The sequence below is a fragment of the Gorilla gorilla genome, chromosome 7, assembly GCF_029281585.2.
Source record: "Gorilla gorilla gorilla isolate KB3781 chromosome 7, NHGRI_mGorGor1-v2.1_pri, whole genome shotgun sequence".
Classification (NCBI taxonomy): Eukaryota; Metazoa; Chordata; class Mammalia; order Primates; family Hominidae; genus Gorilla; species Gorilla gorilla.
The window spans coordinates 59,880,837-59,895,348 of NC_073231.2; the positions used below are offsets into that span (position 1 = coordinate 59,880,837).

General features: G+C 39.6%; 1 long non-coding RNA gene across 2 annotated transcripts in view; it reads left to right on the forward strand.

Annotated features, from left to right (window-relative positions):
• The window catches only part of LOC129524279 (uncharacterized), a 114,736-nt gene that overhangs the window by 949 nt on the left and 99,275 nt on the right, over positions 1–14,512 (forward strand). For both annotated transcript variants that reach the window (XR_008668045.2, XR_008668044.2), the window contains exon 2: positions 7,220–7,335. This is a non-coding gene — a long non-coding RNA (uncharacterized lncRNA). The remainder of the gene's footprint in view (positions 1–7,219; positions 7,336–14,512) is intronic.

Here is a 14,512-nt window from a genome sequence, read left to right on the forward strand (position 1 = left end):
GAAAGGTAACTGGTATTAAGAGAAAGGAGGGAATGGGATTGGGGGGAAAATGTACTTTTCCCTGAATTTTTTTGTGCAGTTTGACATTTTTTGCAGTGTTCATGAGTTACCTATTAGGAAATACTGTTAAAGGAAAAGACAAAATGACTGTGCATTCAAAGAATAGTTATTGAATACTATGTTTCATGTACTGCCAGGCACAGCAACTGGAGGCCCTGTATGTTCTATGTTCTGTTTTTCTATTTTTCTTTTTCAGTCATCCAGCCCAAAATGTCACCACTCTGTTCAAAAAGACCACAGGTTATGGAAGAGGAGGTGGAGAATAGAGTGTCAGGAAAGGTTACTTAGAGATTATGATTTCTGAACCAGGAATATGAATTATGTATAGAGTTTGTCGAAAGAACAACAGTTTGGGGAGGGGAGCCAAAGTTTATGGACAAGGAACAGAATGTGCAAAATTCCTGGATCTGTTCAGGGAATTTGAAGTTGCATAAGGAAGCTAATTGACTAACTCATATCCTCATAACCCATAACCTCATATGGAAGGAGAATCATTGCTGGGGAAAAGCGATTGGGATTTAGTGGCCCTCGCTCCTGTTGCCTAATACTCTTCTCTTTGGGGCCTCTCATTATATAATTGGTACTGACACCATCATGCTGGGTTGCTACATGCTTTGGATGGCCTTGCCAAATATGAACTCACAAGGTTTTTCTGGAATATTTGGAGGGGATTTTACTAAAGGGTCAGAGATGGCACGGAAGAATTTGACATGAAAATTTGACATGAAAAGCTACCTGGAATCGCAAAATTTGGTTCATCCACCTTTAGTTTGAGGAAGGGGAGGTCCCTGCCCAAGGCCTCCAGTTTTCAGATGTCATTTTGTCCCTCCCAGTTGAGTGCCTTCACCCAAGTCTTCCTGGGTGATAGAGAAATTCAAGTCTTCACTCTCACAAGATAGAGGGATGTGGCCTTCCTTCACCAGCACAGCCTCAACAGGACAACTCTATTAGGATGTTATACAAATGCCTGGCATCCTAGGAGTCAGGAGTATTCCTACACTGTTAGAGGAGGAGAGTACCTGGAGAGGTCTCTTGTGCCAGGTTATGTAGGGCCTTGTATGTTATGTCACCATGCATTTAGAACTTTACTTAGTAGACAAAGGAAATTGTGACAGGAAACGGTCAGAACTGGGTAAGTAACAAAAATCATAGAAATGGATATAAAGCTATAGAGGCAAAATGTTATAAGGAAAGTAGGATACCTGGCTTCTGGTCTTGGCTCTACCTGTAACTGATCGGACGAATGTGAGGAATCGTTTGGCCTCTTAAAGCTTCAGAGCACAGGTTGCGATGGCTTGTGCCTGCGGTCCCAGCTACTTGGGAGGCTGAAGAGGGAGGATAGCTTGAGCCAAGCAGTTTGAGGCAGCAGTGAGCTAGGATGGTGCGACTGCACTCCAGCTTGGGCTATAGATTGAGACCTTGTGTCTTAATAAATAAAATAATTATTAAAATAAAAATAATTTAAAAAATTATGAGTGGTTCAGTGCACTTGTCTATTAAGAAAAGGAGTTAAGTGTTTCTTAAAAGGGCTATTCCAAGCATGACGTCTTTTAATTTTATGCTTAGCCAGCCTCCAAATCTAAAGCCATCTGTAAAGAAGGTAGTAATCCTCTTGTGAAAATGCAGGGGCCATAGATGTCAAATGCATATTGTTCTGATTGATTGATTGATTGAGAGGAGGTCTTGCTCTGTGATCTAGGCTGGAGTATGGTGACCCAGTCATGGCTTACTGCTGTCTTGACTTCCTGGGCTCAGGTGATTGTCCTGCCTCAGCCTCCTGAGTAGCTGGGATCACAGGCACATGCCACCACGCCCATATCATTTATTATTATTATTATTATTTGGAGAGATGGAGACTCCCTATGTTACTCAGGCTGGTCTTGAACTACTGGCCTCAAGCAATTCTCCCACCTTGAAGGACAGGATTTTCAAGTTCTTCTCTGGGCTTCAGTTTCCTTATTTGGAATATGTGGATAATAACTGCTTAACAAAGTCCATTTAGGATCAAATGAGATAATGTATGTGAAAATACTGTGTAAAGTATGAAAAATGTATACCTAATACATAAAACTCTTTGCGCTGCATAATTTTTGGAAATTACCTTGAGGGGCTGAGTGCGGTGGCTCACGCATGTAATTCCAACACTTTGGGAGGCAAAGTCTGGAGGATCCCTTGAGCCTTGGAGTTCAAGAAGATCAGCATGGGTTACATGGTGAGATCCTGTCTCTACAGAAAATTAAAAAGAAAAAACAGAAATTAACTTGAGGAAGTAAAGGCCTAATTACTATATAAATTCATGGTTTAAAATTAAGTTTTTTCCTGGCTCTATTTTATGTCTCTACCTTTTTTCCTATGTATGATTGATAATATTTTGTTATATTTTCTATAAACCTGTAATCTCTTTTAAATCTTCGAAAAAATACAGGGTATAAATAAAAATCACATAAACCTCATTTAAAACATTTTCTTTAGCCCATAAAAATCCAAACATATTTTTCAAGAAAAGTTCCCCAGACAAAATAACAGAAATAAACCTCTCTTCCATTAAATATAGTACACTTCCTGGAATTTTCCATTCGGTTTGATTTTCGGCTATTTTCAGTCTCTTAGGATGTGTTGTGATAACTCTGTCTCTCAGCCTTACATCATATATGGTCTGAAGGTCATAACTGTGAAATTTCAAGATTGTAGCACTACATTCTTCAGTGTCTCCTAATCAAGTTCTCCATAACATTTTTGAGTACAATACTATATTAGAAGTTTGCAGTTGCTTCTCCCAACCAAACTTTCATGTTTATATTTTCTTTGGTTTTAATTACTCTCAGGCTTTGGGAAGAGGGATAGGGTGGAGTGGAATGGGAGAAGGTGGTTGGGAGTACTGTAATCTTGAGGTTTTTGCCTTGGTTTCCATGGTTCCTTAGCCACTCCTTCTGAAATGGTATGCAAAACTGATAATGATGTATATATTTGCACATGTACACTTTTATGGGAGAGATTCTTCCATGACCCAGAAATAATTAAGAACAATTGTGAAATGCCTTCCTTCAGCCATCTCCAAGTACCATAACAGAACTAATTTTCCAGCAAATACTTAAACTCAGTACCAGTTTGTTTGTTTGTTTGTTTTTTAGAAAAAGTCTCACTCTGTCACCCAGGCTAGAGTGCAGTGGTGCGATTTCAGCTCACTGCAAGCTCCACCTCCTGAGTTGAAGCGATTCTCGTGCCTCAGCCTCCCAAGTAGCTGGGACTGTAGGTGCACACCACCATACCCGACTAATTTTTGTATTTTTAGCAGAGATGGGGTTTTGCCATGTTGACCAGGCTGGTCTCAAACTCCTGGCCTCAAGTGATCCACCTGCCTTGGCCTCCCAAAGTGCTGGGATTACAGGTGTGAACCACCGCACCGGAACTCAGTACCAGTTTTGGAAGAAGAAATAATTAGATTCAAATCCTGACTTTACCACTCAACATCAGTTGAGTGATCTTTGATAGATTACTAAGTGCTCTAAGCCTTAGTTTCCCCTCTAAGATGACATATATAAAATGTCTAGCACTATGTCAAGCACACAGAGGACACTTCTTAAACATTGAGGTTGTTTCCCCCTTCCTTTCCTCTCCTCCTTGTCCTCCTCCACCTTCAACCTGTTAATAAGAACTGTAGCTGCAAAGGAAATATATCTCTCCCTCTGCCCCAACTCTCACAACTGGCAATAACAAAAAACAAAAAACCACAGGAGGCTGCGTGCAGTGGCTCATGCCTGTAATCCCAGCACCTTGGGAGGTTGAGGCAGGTGGATCACCTGAGGTCAGGAGTTCGAGACCAGCCTAGCCAACATGTCAAAATCCCATCTCTACTAAAAATACAAGAATTAGCTGGGCATGGTGGCACGCACCTGTAGTCCCAGCTACTCGGGAGGCTGAGGCAGAAGAATCACCTGAACTCGGGGGTAGTTGCAGTGAGCTGAGATTGTGCCACTGCACTCCAGCCTGGGCGACAGAATGAGACTCAGTCTCTAAAAACAAACAAACAAAAAAACCATAGGAGTTAAATGAGGCCAACAAGGACCCTGCCTTAAAGGAGATTAGAGTTGTCTTGTGCTAAGTCATAAATAACTTTGGCCTGATGAAGGCTACAGGAGAGGAGCTCTATTATTTTAGAGAGTACAATTTTTTGGGGGTGAAATGAGGGTAGGTTTTGCAGAGGGAGAGTCTTTTAAGCTGGGTCTTCAAGGGCATTATCTTTTATAGCTATTGTCTTAGCCTAGTCATTCCAGGTGCTTCAACAACCCTCCTTATTGTACTTTGTTTTTCTCATCTACTTGATATGCCATTTCTAGTCTAGTTGGATAACATTCTTAGTAATATTTCTTGTTTTGCTTTTCCACTCATGACCTATTTCTGGTTAGCTTTTTATTAATCAAATATTCATTGTTTCTGGTTCAATAATCTGGTTCCATGTTGAAGCCAGAAGTGACTGTTTTCTCTTTTCCATTCCATTCTGCTCATCCTTCAGAAAGCTACTTGAAGAGTCAAAAATTAGTGACAGCAAATTCACATCCTCAGTCAAAGTGTGTGTAGGTGGGAGAAAAAAGTTTCTTTTATATGTAGGCTATTCTTTATACCAATGGACTGGTCATTAGTAATAGAAAGGACTGATTTAAGTGTATGGAACAGAAACAATGAATATTGGGATAACAATAAACTAATTTTATAAAATACTGCATTAAAAATATAACTATATGATCAGGCATGCTGGCTCACACCTGAAAACCCAGCACTTTGGGAGGCTGAGGTGAGAGAATCACTTAAGTCCAGGAATTCAAGACCAGCCTGGCCAAAATAGTGAGACCTTGTCTGCATAAAAAAAGTTTATTTTTTTGGGGGATGAGGTTTCTGTCGCTCAGGCTGAAGTGCAGTGGTGCAATCATGCTCACTGCAACCTCAGCCTCCTGGGCTCAAGTGATCCTCCCACCTCAGCCTCCTAAGTACGTGGGACAATAGGCACACACCACCACACCTGGCTAACTTTAAAAATGTTATTTGTATAGCCGGGCACAGTGGCTCACGCCTGGTATAGCAGCACTTTGGGAGGCCGAGGCGGGTGGATCACTTGAGATCAGGAGTTCAAGACCAGCCTACCCAACATGTTGAAACCCCATCTCTACTAAAAATGCAAAAATTAGCTGGGTGTGGTGGCATGTGCCTGTAATCCCAGCTACTTGGGAGGCTGAGGCAGGAGAATCGCTTGAATCGGGAAATGGAGGTTGCAGTGAGTCGAGATGGCACCACTGCACTCCAGCCTCGGTGACAGGGCAAGGCTCTGTCTCAAAAATAATAATTATTTGTAGAGATGGGGTTTTGCTATGTTGCTCAGGCTAGTCTCAAACTCCTGAACTCAAGTGATCCTCCGACCTTGGCCTCCCAAAGTGCTGGGATTACAGATGTAAGCCACTCTGCCTGGCCTTAAAAATTGTTTTTAACTATTAAAAAAAATTACTATATAAGCTGGGCACAGTGGCTCATACCTGCATTCCCAACTACTAGGGAGGCTAAGGTGGGAGGATCCCTTGAGCCCAGGAGTTTGAGGCTGCAGTAAGCAATGATTGTGCCACTGCACTCCTGCTGCACTCCAGCCTAGGCAACAGAGTGAGACCCTATCTTAAAAAAAAAAAAACCACTATATAATATATATTGAATTAATAATTAATATAGAACTTAAAAGTGAATTAAAAACAAGAATAATACTCTTAAATTAATTATTTTTTCTAAGTCCTAGAGATTTGCTTAGTGCATTCAACAGAGACAATGGTCAGGAGAAAGGCTCCATTTTGGATTCCAGAAAGTCTAAATTACAGTCTCTTCCTTGCCACTAACTAGCTGTCCTTGAGAAAGTCCACTTCAAACTTTCATCATCTGTTCAAAAGAGATAATAATTCTGGTTACTTACATAATAGCATTTCTAGTGATAGATGTGAAGACACTCTGAAAAGTACATTATTGCTAGGAGAGAATATATATACCAAGTTGCAGGTGGCTTATTTTCTACAAATGTATCCAAGTATATTAAGAGAACAATTCCTACACAACCAGGTAAAGTCAGTAGTAGTTTATCACCTGCATTGTTGATTTTTTTTTTTTTTTGTCAGTGGAGACCAGATCTTGCAACGGTTTCAAACCCTACTCTTCATTTGTCTTTAATATGTCCTATGTTTTATGTTAAATAGTAGGTGTTCCTTGCTTTGGAAAATTTGGGATTGGAATGGGAATGGGACCATGAAAATATACTTCACATGGTGCTAAAGAGAGAACTACTCATTACTCTTTTTTTATTTTTTGTTTGTTTGTTTGTTTTAGCTTTACTGCTTCTTGTGGAGCAGGGCTACCCCATGGGCAATGTACCCAGAGTAGCGGTACTTGTTACTCTTACAGATGTCTCAATTAATTTTAACCTCTATCCCTAATGGTGTTTAAATTTTGATAAAGAAAAATTCATTTTTTCTTTATTTTCCAAGAAATGGTAAGCTATCTTTGTCCCTGTGGGAGATGTGGACAGAGAAAACTTTCTGTCTCTGATGTCTTTTGTGTGAGACAAGATTTTAAGAAATAAATAAGTGGTGCAGGGAATTGTGAGATTACATTTCACCCCCTTTTCTGTCTCCTCTCTCTTTTATATAATCTTTATCTCTGCTTCTAACAATCTCCTTATCAGAATTTCTAACATATGTAATGATGAGAGAGAGAAAAACTGCCACCACAGGATCAAATTTCATTTCTAATCTGGAGAAACAGGAGTCTAGTTTTCCAAACATTTTTATTCTAAAAAAGAAAAGTTAAGCTATTAAAAGGGTAAGTCTATTATCCAAAGAGTAAAATTATATCTCAGGGCTCCTATTAAAAAATCTGTAAGGTTAATTCAGGTTTGTGGCAAGAAAAATTGCTGTACTTCCACTGCTGTTTTAAATTTCCTAATGTATGGAATCTGGAGATCAATTCTCAGAAACCTCTACAAATGTTCAGATTATGAGAAAATACTGCACAGCTTTGAAACAACAATAAACATTTGATCTCTCACACAATTTTTGTGCATCAGAAATCTAGGAGCAGCTTACCTGGGTGATTCTGCCTTAGGGTCTCTCATATGTTGCATTTAATTTTTCAGCCAGGGCTGCAGTCATTTGAAGGCTTGACTGGGGCTGGAAGATTTTCATCCAAGATGGCTCACTCACTCAGCTGTTGGCAGGAGACCTCGGTTCTTTGACTTCTCCGTAAGACTGTGTGAGTATCCTCATGACAAGGCAGTTGATTTCTTCCAGAGAGGGTGATCTGACATAGAACAAGGCAAAAACCTCAATGTCTTTGTATGACCTAGCCTCAGAAGTTGCATATCATCACTTCTGGTGTATTCTGTTAGTCCCACAGACCAGCCATGATAAAATGTAGGAAGGGACTACACATGGGCATTTATGCCAGAGGCAAAGGTCATTGGGAGCCACCTTGGTAGCTGGCTGCCACAAACCTGAATAGATAAAGAAAGAAAAACAGACATCTAATAAATATCATCTGAAGTCAGATCCATTTTGAGTCAAATCACGTTCATGTAATCTATCTACATACGATTTTATTATAAATGGATTAGCCTATAAAGAAGTTTGTTGTGGTTTTGGTTTTATATACTGCTAGAAATATTTTATTTTATTTTATTTATTTTTTTGAGATGGAGTCTCACTCTGTCACTCAGTCTGTAGAGCAGTGGTGCAATCTTGGCTCACTGTAACCTCTGCCTCCCAGGTTCAAGTGATTCTGCCTCAGCCTCCCGAGTAGCTGGAATTACAGGCAAGTGCCACTACGCCTGGCTAATCTTTTTGTCTTTTTAGTAGAGATGGAGTGTCACCATGTTGGCCAGGCTGGTCTCAAACTCCTGACCTCAAGTGGTCTGCCTGCCTCAGACTCCCAAAGTGCTGGGATTACAGGTGTGAGCCACTGTGCCCGGCCTGCTAAGAATATTTTAAATAAGGAACTGACAAATAATTATTTTAGGCCAGTGCTGTGGCTCAAGTCTGTAATCCCAGCTACACAGGAGGACTGCTGGAGGCCAGGAATCCCAGACCAGCCTGAGCAACATAGCAAGACCCCATCTATAAAAAAATAAAAATAAATTAGCCAGGAATGGTGGCATGCAGCCTTAGCTACTTGGAAGGATCATTTGAGCCCAGGGGTTTGAGGCTAAAGTGAGATATGATTGTGTCACTGCATTGTAGCTGGGGTGACAGAGTGAGACCCTGTCTCTAAACAACAACAACAACAATAATTGTATGGTCATTAGCAAGCAGTGAGTTTTTGATTAAAAAAAGAAAAACATAATTGTGTAGTCAGAAAAGGAAGATCAAGCATATTTTTTCAGTTTTAAAAAAGTTATATGCAAAGCAATTGTTTTAAGGCTAGAATACAATGACAAAGTAGCTCCTAAAAAGGATTTTATTTTTTGAGAATAATTGCTGTTTGTTTCCATTCCACGTCCTTAGGGATTTACGTGAACAACAGAGTAAACCGTTTATTTATACTTTTTCATGAACTTTGAATCATTTTTTAGAAACTGAATGTTTTCCTGCCTGTGAAAACTCTTATATCCAAATACTACAGCAGCTATTATCATTATGAATAACATTGTATATTATGCATCATTTTGCATTTTAAGTTAAGTTTAACAAAAGTTACACTAAATGGGGGTGGTGAAAGCACTGCCATTAGCTAAGCAAGTTTAAGGTACAAACCAGGAGGGAAGCTTCACTATCATTTGATTCCCCAAAAGTACCTTTTCTGATACCACAGTTTAGTAATCTTTATTAGAAGAACTGCAGGCTTATGTAATTTTGAAATCTTATCTTGAAGTTTTCATTACCAGACTTACTGAAGAACATTTTTTGCTCTTAGTATGTGGGTATTTTAATTTTCTTGATACTGTATCTGATACAAATTATAATACGAAAGTGTCCGTTTGAAAGAGCAGAGTATTCAGCATTGACACACTATACTTTTTGTTGATTTTTCCTTTAGAAAAATCAATTATAGACAAAAACCTCTTTAGAACTAGATCCTTCTTCCTCTCCTTGAATTAACTGCATGCATTTCTGAAAGGTTCTTCTTTCACTTTACCTCAGAAGACATTGAATCCAAACACCAGTAGTGAGATTGTCTGATCTGAACTCTGAGATAAGCTATTTTGCTTTAAAAAAACAAAAAACAGACAGGTTATTGAATTACTAATTGAAATACAAAAACTAAATTACTTACCTTTCCTTTCTTGGAAACAAGCAGAGATGAGGAAGTATACATGTAACATGGTTTATTATAAGTGACCCAGTAGATAGGAAATTGAAAGTGGACTCAGTTTACAGGGATCCTTCAAGTAGTGTTAATTCACTCAAGAAAATTTTAAAGTTATTTAAGTAAATAACAATTTAATGATTTATTTAATGTAATCATATGAAAGAGAACATTTGAGACCTGTCATTCAGATGCCAGGCCCTTTGCCAAGTGCTATGGATAAAGAGAGAGGTAGACTTACCATGAACCTAATGAAGCTTAATTTCAGGGCCCCTAATTTGCAGGAACATCTTTTAATGCAAATGTGTTCACATGATCAATTTTCTATTTTTGCAAATAAAAAGTTGCAAAAGTAAGATATTTAAACCTTAATCAGTGAATTCTATTGTCTCTCTTTAGTCTTCACTTCCATCTGTGACACTTGCCCTTGTGTTGAGAGGTGTTAGAGAATATTCACAGATCTTTTTTTTTGGTACTGGTTAAGGAAGAGTATTGTTGAAGATACACTTAGTTTTGTAAGATATATTAATTTGATCACTTGCATGTGTAGTTGAATTATTGCAAAGAATTGTCCAGTATAGAAATGGCTTCCAGAGATACTGCAATCTCTACTGTGCTGATTCACACTGCGTCATATGATATAGAGGTTGTATCTTAATTTAGCACGGTCCTACTGGATTTGCTTTTTATTACTAAATTACTAAATAACCTTAGAGACTGAAGACAATACAGCATTGTGAGATAATTAAGGGGTATTGTCTTTAGCCTCTAGGGTTGTGGTAAATCTGGGCATCGTCTCACTGGATTCTCTACTCAGGATCTCATAAGGCTAAACTCAAGGTGTTGGCTTGGTTGCATCCTCATCTGGCATTCAGAGTTCCTTTCCAAACTTACATAGTGTGGCCAGATTCATCTCCTTGTAGTCATTCTTTCCTTGTTGGCTCTTACTTGGGAGCTGCTCTCAGCAACTAGAGGCCGCTTGAACGACTTACCACGTGACCTACTCTATTTCCAGAGCCGGCAATAGAGAATCTCTCTCATTTTTAATCCTTCATGCTTTGAATCTCTTTGTCAGGAAGGGTGCTGTTCCCTTTAAGGACTCAACTGATAAGATCTGGCCCATCCAGGATCATCTTTCTATCTTAAGGCCAACTGATTTGGAACATTATTCACATCTACAAAATCCCTTCACATCAGCACCTAAATTAGTGTTTCAACAACTGGAAAAGCATATGTGTATGCCAGGGTGTAAAAATCTTGGGAGTCATCTTATATTTCTACCTACCACACCTGCTGTGCCCAGCATGGAAAGTATATGGGTTAATGAGTTTTACCTATTATAAAGCTTTTCAACTCAGAATGTATATTTTCAAAGACCTGGAAGGAACATTCAAACATAAAGGAAATGAAAACATTTTCCAAAAGCTCACACAGCTAGAATACACCACTTTAGTGGCAATGTTTCTATTAAAACTAGTAAGAATTTATAGACTCTTCATTTATTTATGAAAAACCTGGATATGCTTATTTATTAGAACAAAGAGTTCATAAGAAGTTAACAGCATGTGCAATGAAAGCAATAAAGATGAATAATAAAATGAATAAAAGCTAGGTACAGTGGTGCATCTTGCCTGTAATCCCAGCACTTAGGGAAGCTGAGATGGGAGGATTGCTTGAGCCCAGGAGTTTGAAATCAGCATGGGCAACAAAGTGAGACCTTGTCTCTACAATAATAATAATAAAAAAGTTAGCAGGCCACTATGGCACGTGCTTGTAGTCCCAGCAACTTGGGGAGCTGCGGTGAGAGGATTGCTTGAGCCCAGGAGAATGAGACTGGCTGCAGTGAGCCATGTTCCTGCCACTTCACTTCAGCCTGGGTGACAGAGCAAGACCTTGTCTAAAAAAAAAAGACTCAGTGGCTTTCTTGAACTCAGAAGAAAGGGGCCCCTGCCCTGAACCCTGCATTTTAGAGTACCTTGCCCATCACAAATGTAAAAGCACAAACATACTTGTTTTTGTTTTTGACCTCATGGTTGCAGGAAGCTGGCTGAGAACAGGAGAGAATGGCTTGGGGGAAAAAAAGGCTCTTTCAAGTTGGCCACCCCAGATCACCCAGATGGGTGTCCAGGCAAATCAGGGCCCCTAGACACTTGCTCTTCTTTTCCGCTTCTACTTGGCTGGTATTGTTTTGAGAGGTGAATTTCCAGGAGGGCAAGATTTTTGTGTGTGTGTGAAACAAGAGAAAGGTTATCTGCTTAACCTAGCTCCCTGAGGAACTTAATCAAGTCACTCCCATTCTGGCATTTGGGTGGGTCCAGGCAGCACCCAAGAGTCCAGGATCTCACCAGGTTCAGCTCAATGACAGACTTTGTATGGAAGAACTGGGAAGGAGAAAAAAGTAAGCATGATTCCTGTTTATTTTGCCTGATGAACAAAGTAATGCAATTAATTGAGGTAGGAGAAGACCAGGTATATGGGAAAAAGGAGAGTGAATCAAAGATTCTGTTTTGGACATGTTGAATTGAGATGCCAGTAGACTTCTAAGTGATCTCACATGAGCAATTGGACATTTGAATCTGGAGCTTGGGGGAGTGGCCTGAGCTTGAGATAGAAATTCTACATAGCTGGCATAATTGTGGGGGCCAAATGTTTTTTTCAACTATCTGCTAGACATTTGTAGTTCCTCTATTGTAGATAACATGCTTGTGTCCTTTACCTATGTATCTATTGAATCTCTCACAGTTATTCTTAAAATTTCCTAAAAGTTTAACGCAATAAAAAATGTTTAACAAACTACCTTAAATCATCTAATTTTTACAGCAAGCCTGGTACAGCTTTTTAAATTTTTGACTAATGAGAGTTGTAACCTCCACAGACAAATTTAAAAATCATCAGCATATAACAAATAAGAAAAACATATTTGTCGTCCACAAGGAAATGATGTATGCTTTATGTTCACAAAGCAAGGATATATTGTGTCTCCCAAGGGGGCTCACAGGCTGGTATGTATAGTAAATCAGGCTTAGAAACCTGATTTCTCTGTGTATCAAGAGTGAATTCATCTTTCAGGAATGGACTTACAGTAACCTAGTTTATGAGTCTGATTTTTAAAAGCAGAAGGTCAAATTGCAATGAGAAATCATTGTCCCAGAGACAGGGATATTTTAAATTTGTGCAACTAGCTTTTTGTTATCCTGGACAAAGAATAATGTCTATGGAATATTTAATGACCTTAAGCTAAGAGAACATGAGTTACCCATCTCACTTTTGGGATGAGAAAAACATTAATCCCAATACCTTTAATCAGCTCATTCACTCTCTTACTTCATCAGCCCTAACCACACCCTGTTATCTCCCTCTGAACAGCGCCATTTATCTCTTTGGCCTCTGCAGCATTTATAACCCTGGCCTAATGGCTTTGCCCAAGTATCAAATACTTTGATGAATGAAAAGCTCCCATGAATCATGTTTAAAACAAGTTTTTTTTGTGGTTGAAGTTCTTGAGATCTAAACCATGAATCATGTTTTAATAGACAATACTGCTTTTTATCTCTGAGACCTTCCTTTTTTGAGGGTTTAAGGCTGACTAACCCCACTTGTGATGACAGTCATTTTAGATACTTTAACAAATTCAATCAAATTACCATCCAGTTCTGGCCCTGGGATCCAATCTGGATCTTCAGGTCACTCCCATAATTTTATTTGGCAGTATATTAGGCCTCCAGCTTCATTAGTTACTGACCATATGACCTGGCCATGCCATTGATTCCATCTGTATTTCAGTTTCTTAATCTGTAAAATGGGAAAAAGAATATCAAAGTGATAGGATTACTGTGCAGTGCCGAGGTTGTGGGAAGCACATGGATTATTCCATGTGGCAGGGAAATCCCCTTCAAGGGGCAGCTCACCAATTGCTGGGTAAGTTCCTGAACCCATCATTGGCAGGAGGCACGGTATTCTGTGTGAACTGGCCATTCTCAGGCTGAGCACTTCCATGCAAGTGTATGCTGGGCATTTTGAGTTGTTAGAATGATGGCAAGTGGAGGTCAGGGATGCTAAACATCCTAAGATGCACCTGAGAGCCCTGCAGAGCAAAGAACTGGTCAGCCCCAAGTGCCAGTTGCACCTGCTGCTAAGAAATACTACTGGAGGGCCAGGCGTCGTGGCTCATGCCTGTAATCCTGGCACTTTGGGAGGCTGAGGCGGGCAGATTGCTCAAGCTCAGGAGTTTGAGACCATCCTGGGCAACATGGTGAAACGTCTCTAAAAAAAATTCAAAAGTTAGCCTGGCATGGTGGCACACGCCTCTAGTCTCAGCTATTTGGGAGGCTGAAGCACAAGAATTGCTTGAGCCTGGGAGGCTGAGATCATGCCACTGCACTCCAGCCTGGGCAACAGAGAGAGACTGTCTCAAAAAAAAAAAAAAAAAAAAAATACTGCTGTAGGCAAGAGACTCACCCTTGAAGCTCACTGGCTGCATGGGAGGATATGGGTGTTGAAAAACCTCTGGAAGAAAGGGGGAAAAGGGAGCAGAGAAGGCAACCAACAACAGCTATTATAGATGCAGATTTTGGAGGCAGACAGCCTGGGATTTAAAACTTTGCTCTACTACTTTCGAGCCATGTGATCAAGCTAATGAAACTTTAAAAACCTTACTTTCTTTAATAAGTAAAAAATGAAAAATAATACCTGCTCTTGAGATTGCTAAGATTAATGAAAGAATGTATGAGTCTGTCAAATGTCCTGGTCCACAGAAGGGACTCAGTGTCTGTGTTCCCTTTGTTCCTGCTAGGATGTGCATTAGTTTACAGTGTAGCCACTTGATAGCATCTGAAGGGATCAGTACCTTGCTATTTCCAACAAATGTGTTTTGAGGTGCTAATATCGTCTAATGAGGGTGTGAGCCATCATTTAAACCATTAGATTAGGAACATTGCAGATGGTCCCAGCACAATGTGTATATGTCACAGATGGCTCATAATAGCTAGTCTGTATTAATAAGCAAGACTAGACATATCAGTTTTAGCTCTGGGTTTTTGTTTCCTTCTTAAGTATACTATTGTATAAAGTCAATGTATGCTCATGTTTGCTTCTCTCTCTCTCTCTCTATATATATATACACACACAC